Source organism: Nyctereutes procyonoides, unplaced genomic scaffold (assembly GCF_905146905.1).
Source record: "Nyctereutes procyonoides isolate TBG_1078 unplaced genomic scaffold, NYPRO_anot_genome, whole genome shotgun sequence".
NCBI classification, from domain to species: domain Eukaryota; kingdom Metazoa; phylum Chordata; class Mammalia; order Carnivora; family Canidae; genus Nyctereutes; species Nyctereutes procyonoides.
In genome coordinates, this window is record NW_026575040.1 from 1,498,594 (window position 1) to 1,516,545 (window position 17,952).

At 37.7% G+C, this 17,952-nt stretch overlaps 1 protein-coding gene across 12 annotated transcripts in view; it reads right to left on the bottom strand.

Moving 5' to 3' along the window:
* The window catches only part of PEAK1 (pseudopodium enriched atypical kinase 1), a 288,824-nt gene that overhangs the window by 236,356 nt on the left and 34,516 nt on the right, over positions 1-17,952 (bottom strand). For all 12 annotated transcript variants that reach the window (XM_055319925.1, XM_055319922.1, XM_055319933.1 and 9 more), the window contains one exon: positions 2,221-2,285. The gene's annotated coding sequence lies outside the window, so the exon portion shown is untranslated. The remainder of the gene's footprint in view (positions 1-2,220; positions 2,286-17,952) is intronic.

The window sequence follows — 17,952 nt, forward strand, 5'->3', positions numbered from 1 at the left end:
GGGAGGAGACACTGAAGACACTTTTTCTCTACTCTGTCTCCATGCTTTTCCTTCCCAAGCCCTTCCAGCTCACTCCTGAACCAGCCCTGGGTCCATAAAACTGCAAGAACCTCTTGTCTGGTGCTCCCTCAGCAGTGAGACAATCCATCTCCACCTCTGTAACTAATCCATCTGAGTGGGAGGCCTGCGTTCTGAGGTTTAGCCTCTTGCTTACATTATCTCAGTAAGTGAATAAAGGGCCAACTGTTACTTTCATTTTGGATCACTGTTTTTAATCAGTTACCCTGACACCTGGAAGTTCAGGTCTCCCTATTGCCCAGTCACCTGACCTGACACTTAAAATGGAATATTATGTAGCCACAAAAAGCAATCAAGTACTACTGATTTATGCAGAAATATGGATGGCCCTTTGGACATCAGTTGAGTGTCTGCCTTTGGCTCAGGCCATGATCCCGGGGTCCTAGGATCAAGTCCTGCATCAGAGTCCCCAGAGGGAGCCTGTTTCTCCCTCTGCCTATGTCTCTGCCTCTCTCTGTGTCTCTCATGAATAGATAGATAAAATATTAAAGAAATATATGGATGAACCTTGAAAACTTTCTGCTAAGTAGAAAAAAATAAGTCACAAAAGATGGCACATTGTACAATTTCATTTATATGAAATGCCCAGAATAGGAAGATCTAGAGACAGAAAGCAGACTAGTACCTGACAGGGACTGAGTGGAGGAAGGAATGATTGGCAACTGCTAGCAAGTACCAAGGTCTCTTTGGAGTGATGAAAACATTCTTTTTTTATTATTATTATTATTTTTTATTTTTATTTTTATTTTTATTTTTTTTTAAATTATTTTTCCTTTTTTTTTTTTAAATCTTTTTATTTTTATTTATTTATTTATGATAGTCACAGAGAGAGAGAGAGAGAGAGAGAGAGAGAGAGAGGAGAGAGAGAGAAGCAGGCTCCATGCACCGGGAGCCCGATGTGGGATTCGATCCCGGGTCGCCAGGATCGCGCCCTGGGCCAAAGGCAGGTGCCAAACCGCTGCGCCACCCAGGGATCCCCTATTATTATTTTTTAAAGTAGGCTCCACACCTAGTCCAGAGCCTAACACAGATCTAACACAGAGCCTAACATGACCCTGATGTCAAGACCAAAGCTGAGATGAAGAGCTAGATGCCAAACAACTGAGCCACCCAGAACTCCTGCAGTGACGAAAATATTTTAAAGTTAGATTGTGGTGATAGCTGTATAACTCCATAATGACGTTAAAAAAAAAAAAACACTGAATTGTACACTTTAAATAAATGAGTGAATTTTAAGGTATGTAAATTATTTCTCAATAAAGCTATTTTTTTAAAATGTTAGTTTATAACATTCCTAGAGCACTAGTGAGATGGAGAAGTGGGTAAAGATGTTAAATTGCTTTGTAAAGGAGTTTATAAGGCATCATTTAAGCAATGTAAAGGTGCTAAAGGAATCTGAGTTGCAGACTGACATGATGACATTCATCTTAGAAGAAATAATCTCATGACTGTGACAAGAATGGTTTAGAGAACAGCTGGATTCTAGGTAGAAAGATCAGATGACAGACTGGTTGCTTAAAAAATTAAAAGATGAAGAGAAGTGGAATCCAGACATGTCAGAAAAGAGAAAGGGCTACAGAGCCTATCTTCAGAGTAAAATGTTATAATGGAAACTTTCTATAGAAACCAACTATTAACATACTACAGAATATGTTATTTTATATGCCCCCCATACAGATGGAACCACAGAAAATAATCAAGTCCAGGAGAAAAGAGTGGTAGAAACTCCTAATAACTGACTTATTAAAATAGTTACCTTTTGTTGAAATCTATGACTTAACAAATTAAGGATTTGTCTTCAGGAATATCAAATTATAATGTCGATATTATTCTCAAACATGTGTCAGAATAACAGTGTGAACTCTATCTTTGAGTACAAAAGAAATGGTCCTTTGGAATTACAGTGCAATAATTCACTCAAGACATTACTGTAATTCCTAAAACCAGCCTCATTTCCTTCAATCAAATGTCCTACAAATTAAAAGCATATATATGTAGCTTTATAATAAATAATATTTACCTATTAAACTCTCAAGAGGAAAAGACAGGTGGCACCGCCTTAAATTTTTCAAAAAAATATATTTATAATTCCTCACTACAAAATATATCTTATAAGGCAAACACATTCAAAAAATATCTCACCTCAGGTTTTTAGATGAATTCCACAAAGAAATGTCTACAGCATAAGCTCCAGTTCAGGCAGATACCTGGATTGAAAAAAAAGAAGAAAAAGAAAACACATGGTCAATATAACTAAATCTGAGTAGGGAACTTAATTTTTTCAGTAGAACCCTAACTTGATCATTTACTCACTAAGCTTTTGTATCAAATTGTGTTTTACAAATCTGTAGAATGTCAAGAATCTTAATTCCCCCAGACTTTCTATTGCCTTTAATTAAACTTAATAAAACATATACTATACTAATGGGGGTGGGAAAAGCGAGAGGACCAATCCAAGGAAGATACTTTTCTTTCACCTGTTCAAGTCTTCAGAAGAAAAGGCATTTTCTAAAAGTCTGTACTCCCTATAATAATGTTACCATCAAGACTTCCCATCCTCACAAAAAACCAGAATTCAAAAATCTGGAAATATAAAAGTAAAACAATGGGCTCAGCGGTTTACCACCTGCCTTCGGCCCAGGGTGTGATCCCGGGGTCCCGGGATTGAGTCCCACATCGGGCTCCCTGCATAGAGCCTGCTTCTCCCTCTGCCTGTGTCTCTGCCTCTCTCTTTCTGTGTGTCTCTCATGAATAGATAAATGAAATCTTTAAAAAAAATAAAACAACAGCAAGCACATGTTTATAAAGCTTAAGTAAAAGGAAAGGTTAATAAATAAAACTGGCTAAAAACTATGAAAATGTTTACACTGGCAAAGAAAATCTAAAATGAGGTATCATCTTCCATCAGTGAAATTAAGTTGTTTTTTAAAATAAGATGTTACTCATTTGTGCTGTTCCAGTTCTCCTACTTCCCAGACTCACAGTAGGATCACACCTCGCTACCCTTTTTCAACTTCGGTGTGGCTGTATGACTTGCTTTAGTCACTAAGATATACATAAACATGATATGAAACATTTGTAGGGATAAGCTTTAGGAACCAGACTTTCCTACTACAATCATTACAGAAACAAGTAACCAAAGCAGCCTTGATCAGGCTGGTTGACTAAACTCCCAAGAGAGACTACCCCCTGCTGATATGTGTTAGATATGTAACGTGAGCTTTGTTGTAAAAAAATAAAATCTGTTGTATCAAACCATGAGATTTGGGGGATTCTTTGTTACTACAGCATATTCTAAATTACCGGTACAAATGACAATGTAATAGATACTACGATAATATAATAATGAATATAAGGGACATTTTTTGCACGCTGCTCATGGTAGTGTAAATTGGTAAAATCTTTCTGGAAAGCAATACACAGAGGTTTAAAAAGTTCAAACCCTCTGACCTAGTAACTTCTCTTCCAGAAATCTGTCCTAAATAATAAAAATCCAAAGACTTAGATCATAGCTCATTTATGATCGCAAAGAAATGGAAATAAACTAAATGTCCAAATGATTAATGAATCAGACTAAGAAATAATTATAATTAAATATAAAAAATGCTTAATAACTTATAGGGGAAACTGTATGAAGGGCATACATGGAACTCTATGTACCATCTGCTCAATTTTCTGTATATGTATAATCTATAGTGACAGAAAGCAGATCAGTTTTTCCAGGAGCTGAAGGTTATGTCAAAGAATTAACTGCAAAGGAGCTTAAGAGAAACTTTATGTTTAATAGTATTTTGTTGAGAACCAGAGCTTGATCCTAGAATGAGTATGAGGTTTTATTATTCTTTCAGTATTTATTGTGTGACTTCATGTATCACAATCAGCACTCTACATAGCAGAAGTATGCTTCCGCACTGGGTCTATTTCCCCATGATTCAGCTAGACCTGCTTTTCAAGTGATCACTGTAGCCAGTGAATGTAAAAGCACCGACCATCTACAAAGCACACCTTTTAAAAATAATCCTTACATTGGCAAATAACAGGTAGGTCATGATTATTTTTAAGAACCATTTGCATTAATGATTATTTATTGACCTAATCTTTCTGAAAATAAATGTAAAATTTCTATAATACTGAACATGTATTAGGTCTTTTGAATTCATGTATTTTGAATTACATGAATGTGTTTATAAGGCTTATATGCATTAGTAATCATTAAAAATTTTATGAGTTTTGAGCATTTACTTAATTAAAGGTTTAAAGGTTTTTTACAACTATAAAAATGGCTGAAGTGTCTAAAACTTCAACTAAGAAACTACAGGAAATTTTAAGGGAAACACAGAAAGAAAGAAATGTGACAATGAAGACAAGCATTAAACAAAAAGAACAGCAAAAAGTATTGGGTTAATCAAATAGAAATAGCCAAAGCATATAACTAACAAGTTATAATCAACGAGAAAGGTTATAACACAGAAAATATTTGTTTCAGCAATAAATGTGGAAATTCAAAATAATGGGGACAGGTGTTAATAAACAAAAACTAGGGATCCCTGGATAGCTTAGTCAGTTAAGCATCCAACTCTGGATTTTGGCTCACGTCATGATCTCAGGATTGTGAGATCAAGCCCTGCATCATGGAGTGTGGAATTTGCTTAAGATTCTCTCTCTTTCTCCCTAAAAATAATAATAATAATAATAATAATAAATAAAAATTTTAAACTGCACTAACTTCTCATGATATAAAGATCTAAGATATCTACTCTATTGCAGGCAATAATACATCAGAAGCAAAACATTGCTAAGAACATACAGGAGAGGGGCAGCCCAGGTGGCTCAGCGCTTTAGTGCTGCCTTCAGCCCAGGGCCTGATCAGGGCCTGATCCTGGAGTCCTGGGATCGAGTCCCACTTTGGGCTTCTTGCATGGAGCCTGCTTCTCCCTCTGCCTGTGTCTCTGCCTGTCTCTCATGAATAAAAAAAAAAAATCTTAAAAAGAAAATACAGGAGAGTCTAATCCAGAAATTATTTTCAAGCAATGGACACAGAGAATAAATCATTATATTTAGTTACAATTGTATATCATATCGCTTTCCCAGGTCTGATGTTTGAATATTAAACGGCTCATAGTTTAAAATAAGATACAAATAAATTATTTATTCCAATAAATTAAGAGTACTAGAGCAATTTGTATTTATCAGAGAATAGCTAGTAAACATGAGTAAAATAATCTTAGACATTAAGGACATAATATAGGAAATATTTGTGTTAATCAGAATAGAGACAATAAAGATGAGTAAATTATCTTAGATATAAAGGAGTTTTCAAGGCACTTAGAAATAAAGGACATAATCTATAACACAAGATTATGAAGACTGCAAGAAAAAGAATGGAGAATTTTTAACACACATTAGCTTCCTGACCCTTAGAAAATACAACCTGTAAGCAGTCCATAAAAATAGATGGAAAACACTATCACCAAGCGGGTCTTGATTTCTGAATTCTAGAAACCTTAGGTAATAACTGCTTCAATGAACTAAATTAAGGGCCAACCCACACCCTGAAGGCCAAATCCAGACCATGCCTCTTTTTGTCTGGCCCTGGAGTTAAGAATGATTCTTACATTTCTAAAAAGTTGTGAAAAAAACAATATGCAAGAGACACTAGCTACGAAACTTAAAATATTTACTATCTCGCCCTTTACAGTAAAAGTTTGCTGCTCTCTGAACTAAACAATTCAAAATGGGTGAAACAGCTGAGCGGTGGCTCTAACCCAGAGACTGCAAGTATGCCAAGCTGTCGTAGTATATTAGAACTGGAAGGAAGCTCTAAGACCATCTTTCCTCCCCATCACACTACAAAGGAGGTAACTTAATGCCCAAAAAATGCCAATCTTCCAGGTCTACTGTCTCCTGAATCCAATGTGCTTGACATCCTGTCACAACACTGGCCTCCTTCTCTGTTAGCAGGGTAATATGAGGGTAAGAGAGGTAGAGTACGCTAAGTGCACTCTCCTACAACTCTCCACTGAGCCCTTTACTCCCTGAGAACAGTCAATTGACCAAAGTGAGGTACTGATAATTTTCATATTTGACCAGCTCAGCATCAAGAGTCACTTCCTATTTTCTCAGCTTCTTCTCCTTCTACTCTACTCATGTAAGCAAAACAAGCAAATGAATCTACTTAACATTCCTGAAAAGTACCTTGTTTTTTTGGTCCTGAAGACCTGCCTGGGTTTACGGGGTCTCTCTCCTGTGGATAGCTCCTCCCTTCTCCACCAATCCAAATTCTTACCATCCTTCAAGCCTAATTCAACTAAACATGACACCTTCAAAAGCTCACAATCCAAAAGGAAACACAGTTCAGATACATACAAAAAAAAGTAAAAGATAAATATCCCAAAAGTTGTAACTAGAAATTCCTGGTAAAATGTAACCTCTGAGGGAAACACTTAGGTTAGGCCTTTGGGAAAGCCTCTGAATAAGATGTTAAAGGGCATAAAAAAAGTTTTTGAGATTGGCTGCACAGCACTGTGATTGCACAAAACCCCAATGAACTGTGCATTTTAAAATGTCTAATATGGTAAATTCTATGTTACGTATATTTTACCACAATTTTAAAAAAAGAAAAGACATTTAGGCCACAGCACAAGATCATAATGCTGCAGGGAGCAAGCACTTGCCTATAATAAATGTGATATAAATTTAAATTGTAAAAGCTAAACACCTATTGTACAACAATGTTTTTACATTTGCAAGTACCTTAAAATTAGACAATGTGGGGAATTGTGAAAATAAGAGAGTTGCCTAGGAGATCAAATTCTATAAAATAAAACAGAGTCTACATCTAGAAACCACTAACTTCTGGCAGCTAGATAAATAAATGTCCACAAGATTCCAAACTTAAAAAAAAAAAAAGAAAATGTTAAAGGACAGGAGAGGAAAAGGTGTTGTTAAAGGAAGTAGAAATTGAATGAAAAAAGGTATCAAAGGGGCAATGTGTGATAGCAAAGATTCTCACTGTCTTTTTGTTTCCCTAGATTTACCTCTAGCCAAGTTAACAGCAAAGAATGTCCAGTTGCTAAGGGAGCTGGGCCACCCATGATAAGGAATGGGTTACCAAAAACCATAGATGGAAATATGCTGGTTAAGGTAATCAGTACTCAAAGTAGACAGTCCATGCCTTGCTTAAGGTTTCAGATAACTTTTGTGAACAAAACTCTGAGAAACCAAATATAAATTCTGTGCATTTAAGACTGAATCTGTTATTTCCATAAATTAACCTTTCACCAAAAGGGGTGAAAGTTTTTACTTTTTTATTATTCTGGTTTCCTTTTTACTGAGTAACTTTATTCTATAAATAGCAACCTCTGCTATTCTCTTCACTCCACACCCAGTGCCTAGTAGATACTCTCCAAATGCTTGTTGAAGTAATACTGGGATATAAGATACATTTTCCTTAAAATACTCCTTTCTGGGACGCCTGGGTGGCTCAGCAGTTGAGCCTCTGACTTTGGCTCAGGGCATGATCCTGGGGTCCTGGGATCCAGTCCCACATAGGTTCCCTGCATGGAGCCTGCTTCTCCTTCTGTGTCTCTGACTCTCTCTGTCTCTCATTAATAAATAAATATTTTTTAAAAAATCCTCCTTTCTAATTATACAGAGTAATAGAAAGTAGAGAAAAAATAAATACCATTAATTGAAAATGTAAAAATGAAGCCATCCAAAAACTTAAACCATATTTCAAAACCGTCTCTGAAGCAAACTACTCACAATAAGTCAAACCTTTATTGCCCCCTTTGTTGTAACACTACACACACACACACAAACCCATCAAGACAGTCATTTTTACTAAATATAGCTTAAGGAAGAAAATCACATAATTTGATACCCAGAAAAAAATGCCAGTTTTCTTTCATCTTTGTATTCCACACGATTCCTGGCACACAGTGGAAGCTTTCAAATCATTCGCTGAGTTGAACAATCAGAGAGAAAATATTTTCTCTGCTGTCCATGTGACTTCATTATATTTCAAAGGTGTGAGTCATCAACTCTGGCAATAAAAGCAGATCTTACACCACTATAAATGCTTGACATATTTCAAGAGCTCTCAGAAATTAGAAGAGAGATCCATACATGTGTTCCCTAAATTACACAAGTATAAGAAGATACATTCATTTCACTGTTGTCAATTTGCTATATTTAGACGGCTCTGAATTGAATTATTCAAGCATATACAAATACAACCTTGAAGGGGTCCCCATACTTGTCCCTGACAGTCTGGAAACAAAAGCTGCTATTGAGATAAAAGATGACAGGCAACAGGAATCTGACAGGCCAGTAATTTACTGCATTTTCTGCACATCTGAATTTGTAGGCCTCCATAGCCATTAAGCAAAATTAGTTTCATGATGCCAGCCAAAAAGCCTCATAGGCAACAGTTTTATATCATTAAAAGAACTACCATGCGCAATCTGTTTGAATTTGTGTTTTCTCATTAGAAGCCTCTCAGTGAATAGAGAGGTTTTAATTGTACTCTTGCTCTATCCATGTTTAGTACAGCCCTGAAGTATAACAAATTTCTAGTCTCCCTTCTTACCCAATGCCTAAAATATTTTAGATATAGTTGGAGAAACTACACAGTCTAGCAGTTCTCTACCAAAAATGGGGCAATTTCAAGGATACAAATGTGATTTTAATATATATTTATTCAGCTTAAAAGCAAGGGTCAGAGAAAAACATCATCTTCTTCCATCTCTCCTACTTGTTCATCTCTGAATCCACTATGCTATCTCAGGCTCCAAATGCCTTTGCAAATGCTGTTTTCCCCTCAGCGTGGTTACAACCTCCTCCTCAAATGACTGTGGTGAATTTCTGCTCACTAGCTGGTTATCCAAAATAGGTTCGTGCAATCCTTTCCCTATGTACCTTCTACATACTTTCAACAAGTACTTCTCAAACTGGGTTAACTCTCTTATAAAGAACTGAACAACTCCCGGCAGAGCTAATATTCAGCTAGTACACACTAAACAGCCTTAAGGGACGAGATACTAAAATACTTCTGAAATGTAATCTAGCAAGCAGTCACTGCCCCGAACTCCGTGGCCCAGTCTTACCACTGCCACCACCACCATTCATCAACAAAAGCATCAAAGCCTGATACAGTATAAAAGATGGATAGGTCCTTCAAGACCCTGAATCCAGTGCTATGGCCATCTTGATTGATTGGTGCCTATGTTGTAGTTAGTGCTAAATACGCTGAATATCACCCCTACCTCTTTATGCCCAAACCTAGAATACTAACATATAACAGATCTATAATATACTATTAATTCTTTGTCAAAATAATGAATACCAATCCTATTCAATGACCCAAGGCCAGTGGGCATACCATCAAACATATACAGACAATAATCAGATTGACAAAAAAAATCTAGGTCCTTAAGTACAAGATAGGAAAAGTGAACAAGTCCACCTATGGCCTACTTCTATTTTCTTGCCTTTAGCATAAGATAAAGGGCGTGATTTGATAATGTGGGTGAAAATCTCCAATGTGATTATTTATACAGCATATGATTCAAGTATTGTGTCTTAGATATCACTATGGAAGAATACAAATGATTAATGCAAGCAGAGAAAAAGGTAAGAATAAAAAGAGTTAATTATGAATCACATGTCTAATCACAGGTTTTGCTCGGGGCTTCAGATACTTCTAATTATTTTTACTTGGTAGATTAATTATAAACAGAAAACCAGAGAGAATTCTCTAATCAAAGGAATTTACTGAGTATGTAAAATCCAATTTTAAATCATTTTTATAATTTAATAATTATTTAATAGTGCATGATCATTATTTTGAAAGTCATCAGTAAAATACACATCACATCAAAATCAAGTTACACTGAGCACTACGAGGTAGTGACAGAATTTTTTAAAAATCCAGAAGGACAAGGCACCTGAGTGGTACAGGTGGTTAAGAATCTGACTTTGGCTCAGGTTATGATCTCAGGGTCCTGGGATCGAGTCCCATGTCAGGCTCCGTTCTTAGCAGTCAGTTGGCTTGTCCCTCTCCCTTGGCTCCTCCCCCTGCTCATGCTCTCTCTTTCAAATAAATAAATAAAATCTTAAAAAAAACAATCCAGAAGGATAAGATATGTAGCTGAAAGAAGGATGAATATGCAGCTTCAGTAAGAATTTTGAACTTACAAATGGTGATATACTAATCATTTTAGGCTATTCACTTTCTGGTAGAAAAATCATCTTTCAATCATGCTTGCTATAGAGAGTTTCAGAAAGCTATCCAATCAAAATATTAAAACTAACCACAAAGGGAAAAAATAACAGCAACCTCTTTGAAAAAAGAAGCTTATCTAATTTCAACACTGTCCCATTAATCAATTTTTAGTAAATTAATACTATATTACACACTATGCTAACAAAAAATTCTAGAAGGTGACAAAATCTCAAAGAAGAAGAATCGTGTTTCTTTAGAATAAATCAAGGAAGATCAGCCTGATATTTGTTTGTAGTTACTAAATTAGAAACAAGATGGGACGCCCGGGTGGCTCAGTGGTTGAATGCCTTCCTTAATCCCAGGGTGTGATCCTGGAGTCCCAGGATCAAGTCCCACATCGGGCTCCCTGCATGGAGCCTGCTTCTCCCTCTACCCATGTCTTTGCCTCTCTGTGTCTCTCATGAATAAATAAATAAAATCTTTTAAAAAGTAAAAATAATTTAAAAATAAATAAATTAAAAACGAGAAAAATAAACACCGTTAACATATTTTAACAAAAGCTTTTAAAGTGTCACTATTCCTAATTTAAAACAACAATGTAAATTACCTTGGCTATTAGCACTCCTATGAGTTTAAACAGAAAATGTTCACAGGCAGGTAATAGTAACAGTTGCTACCACTTATTAAGTACCTATATATTATACCAGACAGAATACAAGCTTTTTTACCGAGATGGTAAACTTACTTTCACAGCCACCTTGCTCATAGTGAATTCATGCTAGAAATGAGTGGAAGAGTAAACATTCAAACTACTATTCCACACCCTCTGTGCTGGCTGCTATACCCCACTGCCTGAACAGATGGTCTCATTGGATTAGAGCAAGCCAATTTAGTAATGAAGCTCCACAGTATATTAGCTGTTCTAAATGGATGAAGTTAAGACTATGGTTCATTATTCACTATCCCAAAGGATGTGACCATCCAAATACCTAAGGAAAACAATACAACTGATTAACTGTATTTCTGACCCTGATTTGAAATATCAAGGATATTGCCATTACCATAAGGGCTTTCACAAAACTCTATCTTCATTAAACATACTTTTATATAAACAGTTTTTTTAAAATTACTGAATATTTAGATGCAGAAACAGTCAAATACAGAGGAGGGGGGAATCAAATAAGAGAATCTAAGTAATTTTAAGAAGTCTAAATGGGATATAAGCATTCATGACAAAGAACCAAAGATGAGACCCAAAATCCATGGTCATTATAAACAAAGGAAAAAATATGAAAATCAATCAGGACAGGATGATAGGATAACAGGAGAGATGGGGATGACATATAAGATAATAAAAATAAGAGTTCTACTAAAAGTGCTGAAAAACAACCTTTCCCCATGTTTTGTGAGCACCTATCACAAAGAAAATTTACTGATTCTCGAATATCTCTCTTCTCAAAAATGATTGACCATAAGTAAACTGATACATAAAAAATTACTACACAAACTAATAAGGCACACAAACAAATGTCTGATGAAAAGTAAAGGTCTGGCTAAATAAGGAGTAAAAGTGAAAATGGGAAAGAAAAAAAAAACTAAGGGGAAAAATTGACCTTTCTCCAAGCTCCTTCTCAAGTAAATAGTACCTCCCACTTCAGAACACAAGTTCCCTGGGAGGAATCTCTTCCTTATATTGTGCTCCCCAAAATAACTCCTCTCTCCTAAAAGAAGGCTTCACATCCAAATGACATCTTCCCTTATCCTAAACACCCTCTTTCTAGAAATACTTTTTTTTTTTAAGACTTTTAAGACTTTTTTTTAAGAGACAGAGAGAGAGGCAGAGACACAGGCAGAGGGAGAAGCAGGCTCCATGCAGGGAGCCCGATGTGGGACTCCACCCCAGGTCTCCAGGATCAGGACCTGGGCTGAAGGCGGCGCTGAACCGCTGAGCCACCCGGGCTGCCCTAGAAATACTTTTAATCCATCCACATCACAGAGGATATCTTGAGGGTCAATATTTCTGTTTCTCCTAGTTTTCTGAGTTGAATATTAATGTTTAATTAGCATACTGAAAAATGTTGAGGTTTTTTTTGATACAGGAACACTGATGCAATAAGGATACTGTATACCGCAGACACAATTTTAATTTTGAAAACACAGGCATCTTTCATAAAGAGAGACATCTGAAGAGAGTATTTTCAAAAGATGTTGCTATGTGTGTTATTTTCTACCTTTTATTTTATAGAAGTTGCGTTTTTAACAAAAACTGTATTATTTACAACTCTTTAACCTCGAGATCACCTCCCACATCTACTATATCACTTGCCAATTCAAACATCGTCTTACAACCCAAGTCGTTTACTTGACCTAGTAAAACCTGCTTAGCTTGCACACATCAGGTCTGTGCATGGTGTATTTCCTCTAACACAACAATGCTATGATTAGACAACTTGAGACCAAGGGTGACCTCTTCTCCCCATTGTACCAAAGAACTAGCCTATAATTTGAATATGCTACTATTGTACATATGAATTTAAAAAGAAAAATTTGCCTGCCTGTCACATTTCCTAAACTATAAGCTCCTAAGGACAATGATATGGTAATACTGTACATAATCTCATAAAAATGAGGCGAATAATTTGTAGATCCTATTTCACTTGTGAAAAGCTCAGCCATATAACAGTTTAATGAAGTATCTAATTTCTTCAGCAAACTATTAAAAGCTAATCTCCCTTTCTTTGACATATGAACAAGTATAAGTCATAAACTAAAGGCTAAATGAAATGATCCACAGAAATTCTAGCTTCTGAAATCAATCAAGAGTCTTAGAGAACAGAGCTGCACGTCTATAAACAGAAAAACCACGCGTGGAAGGTAGGAACTGTGGGGAGTGGATTCCTGGGAGAAAAGAGCCAGGGCTACACAGGGGAGGGAGCGCGGAGAGAGAACGAGAATGAGAAAGAGTTGAGGGAAAAAAGAATGAAAACACACCGGAGACTGCACAAGAAAACTGGTCCTCAAACCTTGAATGGGGAAAACAAGAAGGTTTCAATACTGCCAGTTTTTTACAAACGACGGAGTGCACAGTCCTAAGCTTTGAAGGTCAGCATCATAACGAGGGTGGCGCACAGCAGCGCCCCAGTGGGGAAGATGGGTGGGCCCTGGAACCAGGCACACAGCCCGGGGATCCCCTGGTTCGCACGGGGAGAAGCGGTTCCCCAGGTTGGAATGCATGTGGTAGGGGTGATAGGGCCCCTCCCTGGGCAAAGGACTCCACTGGCACAATCAAGCCGCCTTGTCCACCTGTTTTGGAACAAAGATGCCAGCTCAGGGCAGCAAACCCGGTGCCAGCCGTATTTCGTTATTTATCACAGAGGCTACACAGTGGCGCGAGTGTATCCTGGGACAAGCTGACAGTGCAGCAGGACCCTCCCCCCCACCATGGGATTTCTGAAATGTGGGGCTTTTGAACCACAGCCAAGCCTGAGATTAAAACCAGGAGCACTGCACACCTGGCAGGCCAACAGCTCAGGCAAGGACAGGGTGAAGCCGGGATCCGCCAGAAAACGAGGACACAGGAGGGCTGATCATCTGAGTGTCTGTGAGGGCTTCCTGAAGAGTGCTGGGCCCCACTTTCCCAATCCAGGTAAGAGAAAGTGGGCAAAAGTCCTTTTCAGGCCTCCCACCAGTACGGATCCACCTCAGTGAGCTAAACTGCCACCAAGTGGAGACCGGAGCCATTACACCATGCCCTGCTGCCCTGAGTCCCGCAGGTGCATCTCTACTAGGGCACGTCCACCTAGACCCCTCCCCCAGAAGACCAGAACATACCTGTCGCCAACACCAAGTCTATGGATCATAGTGTGCTGCAAAGCTTGAGCTCTAGGGTAAAGAGGATCTAGCCTGCTTTAGGTTTGTTGGTTGGTTGGTATTTTTGGATACAGAAAGAGCAATTTTTAATTTTTCTTTTAATTTTTAATATTTCTTCTTTTTTTATCAAGTTTAATAAGCAGACCAAAACATATCTTCCTTAATTTAAAAAAAATTTAATATTTTATTTACTTATTCATGAGAGATGCAGAAAGAGAGAGAGGCAGAGACCTAGGCAGAGAGAGAAGCAGGCTCCATGCAGGGGGCCCGATGTGGAACTCGATCCCGGGACTCCAGGATCACGCCCGGGGCCAAAGGCAGACACCCAACCGCTGAGCCACCCAGGCTTCCCAATTTTTTTTTAATTTTTTAAATTTTATTTTGTTTTTTACCCCCCAAAATGATAAGATGGAGGAATTCACCCCAAGAGAAAGACCAGAAATAACAAACATGGGTTTAATCAACACAGATATAACAGGTCTGAACTACACTTTAAAACAATTATAAGGATACTAGCAGCACTTGAAAAAAGCATAGAAGACACTGGAGAAATCCTTAGTGCAGAGATAAAAGAGCTAGAAGCTAGTCAAGCCAAAATTTAAAATGCTAGAACTAAGATGCAAAGCCAAACAGATGCCATAACAACAAGAATGGACAAATCAGAGGAATGAATCAGTAATATACAAGATAAAATTATTGGAAATAATGAAGCTGCAAAAAAGAGGTAAGTAAACAAAAGGAATGGATGGCAAAGGAAAACTTAGTTTTTAACCAACCCTACAAGAAATATTAAGGGAGACTCTGAGTGGGGGAAAAAAAAGACCAAAAGCAATAAAGGTTAGGAAAGAACAGAAAACATCACCAGAAGCACCAACTTTACAGGTAACACAATAGCACTAGATTCATTACTTTTCAATAATTACTCTGAACATAAATGGGCTAACTGCTCCAATCCAAAGCCATAGGGTATCAGAATGGATTTTTTTTTTAAGTCTTCTATATTTTGTGTACAGGAGACTCATTTTAGACCTAAAGACATCTGCAGGTTGCAAGTGAGGGGATGGAGAACCAATCTATCATGTTAATGGATGCCAAAAGAAAGCTGGAGTAGCCATATTTATATCAGAAACTAGATTTTAAACTAAAGACTGTGGGGTACACCTGAGTGGCTCAGTCAGTTAAGCATCGGCCTTTGGCTCAGGTCATCTCAGGGTCCTAGGATCAAGCCCTGCATTGAACTCCCTGGTTGGCAGGGAATCTGCTTCTCCCTCGCCCTCTGCCTTTCCCCCTGCTCATGTTCTGTCTCTTTCTCTTGCAAATAAATAAATAAAATCCTTAAAAATAAAAAATAAAAAAAAACTTTCTAATTAAACCAAAGACTGTAACAAGAGTGGAAGGGCATTATATCATAATTAAGGAATCCATTCATCAAGAATATCTATCAATTGTAGGGATGCCTGGGTGGCTCAGCGGTTAAACGTCTGCCTTCGGCTCAGGGAGTGATCCCAGAGTCCCGCATCGTGCTCCCCACGGGAAGCCTGCTTCTCCCTCTGCCTGTGTCTCTGCCTCTCTCTCTGTGCCTCTCATGAATAATAAACAAAATTTTAAAAGGAGGAAGAAAAAAGGAAGGGAGAAGGAAGGGAGAAGGAAGGGAGAAGGAGGAGAGAAGGAGGAGAAGGAGGAAGAGGAGGAGGAGGAGAAGAAGAAGAAGAAGAACAACAACAACAACAACAACAACTAACAATTGTAAATATTTATTGCCCCCAACATGGGAGCACTCAAATATACAAAACGATTAATAGCAGACATAAAGGAACTCATTGGTACTAATACAATAATAGTAAAGGACTTTAACACCCCACCTACAGCAATGGACAGATTACCTAAGCAGAAAACCAACAAGGAAACACTGGACCCAATGGATTTTACAGAACATTTCATCCTAAAGCAGCAGAATGCACATTCTTCTTCAGTGCACACAACATTCTCCAGAATGGATCACATAATGACTGGGGTCACAAATCAGCCCTCAACTTTACAAAAAAGATTGAGATCATACCATACATATTTTCAGACCACAACACTATACAAGTTGAAAGAAACCATAAGAAAAAATGTGGAAAGATCACAAATATGTGAAGGTTAAAAAACATCCTACTAAAGAATGAGTGGGTTAACCAGGAAATTAAAGATGAAACAGTAAGGTACACGGAAGCAAATGAAAATGGAAAGATGAAAGTCCTACCGCTTCTTGGACTTCTGGCTAAGATCAAGTGAAAACATGACAGTCCGAAACTTCTGGGATGCAGCAAAAGCAGTCCTAAGCGGGGAGTATACTGCAATACAGGCCTACCTCAAGAAGCAAGAAAAGTCTCAAGTACACAACCTAACCTTACACCTAAAGGAGCTGGGAAATGAACAGCAAATAAAGCCTAAAGCCAGCGGGAGAAGGGAAATATAAAGAAGAGAACAGATATGACAATACAGGGGCACCTGGGTGGCTCAGTGGTTGAGAACCTGCATTCGGTTCAGGTCATGATCCCTGGGTCCCGGGATAGAGTCCCACATCAGGCTCCTGGTGAGGAGCCTGCTTCTCCCTCTGTGTCTCTGCCTCTGTGTGTGTGTGTGTATCTCTAATGAACAAATAAAAATCTTAAATATATATATATATATATACACACACATATATACATATATATATATATATATATATATATATATATATATATATAGATATATAGAGAGAGAGAGAGAGAGAGAGAAACAAAACCAATAGAACAGATCAATGAAAGTAAGAACTGGTTCTTTGAAAGAAAATTAAACTGATAAATACCTAGCCAGACTTATCAAAAAGAAAACAGAAAGGACCCAAACAAATATAATCACAAATGAAAGGAAAGAGAGATCACAACCAACACCACAGAAATACAGTCATAAAAGTATATTATAAAAAATTATATGCCACCAGGCAATCTGGAAGGAATAAATTCTTCAAAACACACAAACTACTAAAACTGAAACAGGAAGAAATAGACCATTTGAACAGACCATAATGAGTAAAGAACTAAAACGCTCATCAAAAATCTCCCAAGAGTGGCACCTGGGTGGCTCAGCAGTTTAGCATCTGCCTTCGGCCCAGGGCGTGATCCCGGGATCTGGGATCGAGTCCCGCATTGGGTTCCCTGCACGAAGCCTGCTTCTCCCTCTATGTCTCTGCCGCCACCCCCCCCCCCACCTCTCACAAATAAGCAAATAAATCTTAAAAAAAAAAAAAAAATTAAAAAAAAATCTCCCAACAAACAGAAGTCTAGGGCCAGATGTTTTCCCAAGGAAATTCTACTAGACTTTTATTTTTAGTTTATTGGTATATTAGAAATTTTTATTTTCTTTAAATTTAATTTGCCAACATATAATACCCAATGCTCATCACGTGCCCTCCTTAATGCCCGTCACCTGATTACCCCATCCCCCCACCCACTTCCCCTCCCACAACCCTTTGTTCCCCAGAGTCAAGAGTCTCTCATGGTTTGTCTTCCTCTCTCATTTTTCCCCAGTTTCCCCCCCTCCCCTTACAGTCCCTTTCACTATTTCTTATATTCCACATGAGTGAAACCATATAATTGTCTTTCTCTAATTGACTTGTTTCACTTAGCATAATACCCTCCAGTTCCAACCATGTTAATGTAAATGGTGGGTATTCATCCTTTCTGATGGCTGAGTAATATTCCATTGTGTATACACAGACCGCATCTTCTTTATCCATTCATCTGTCGAAGGAC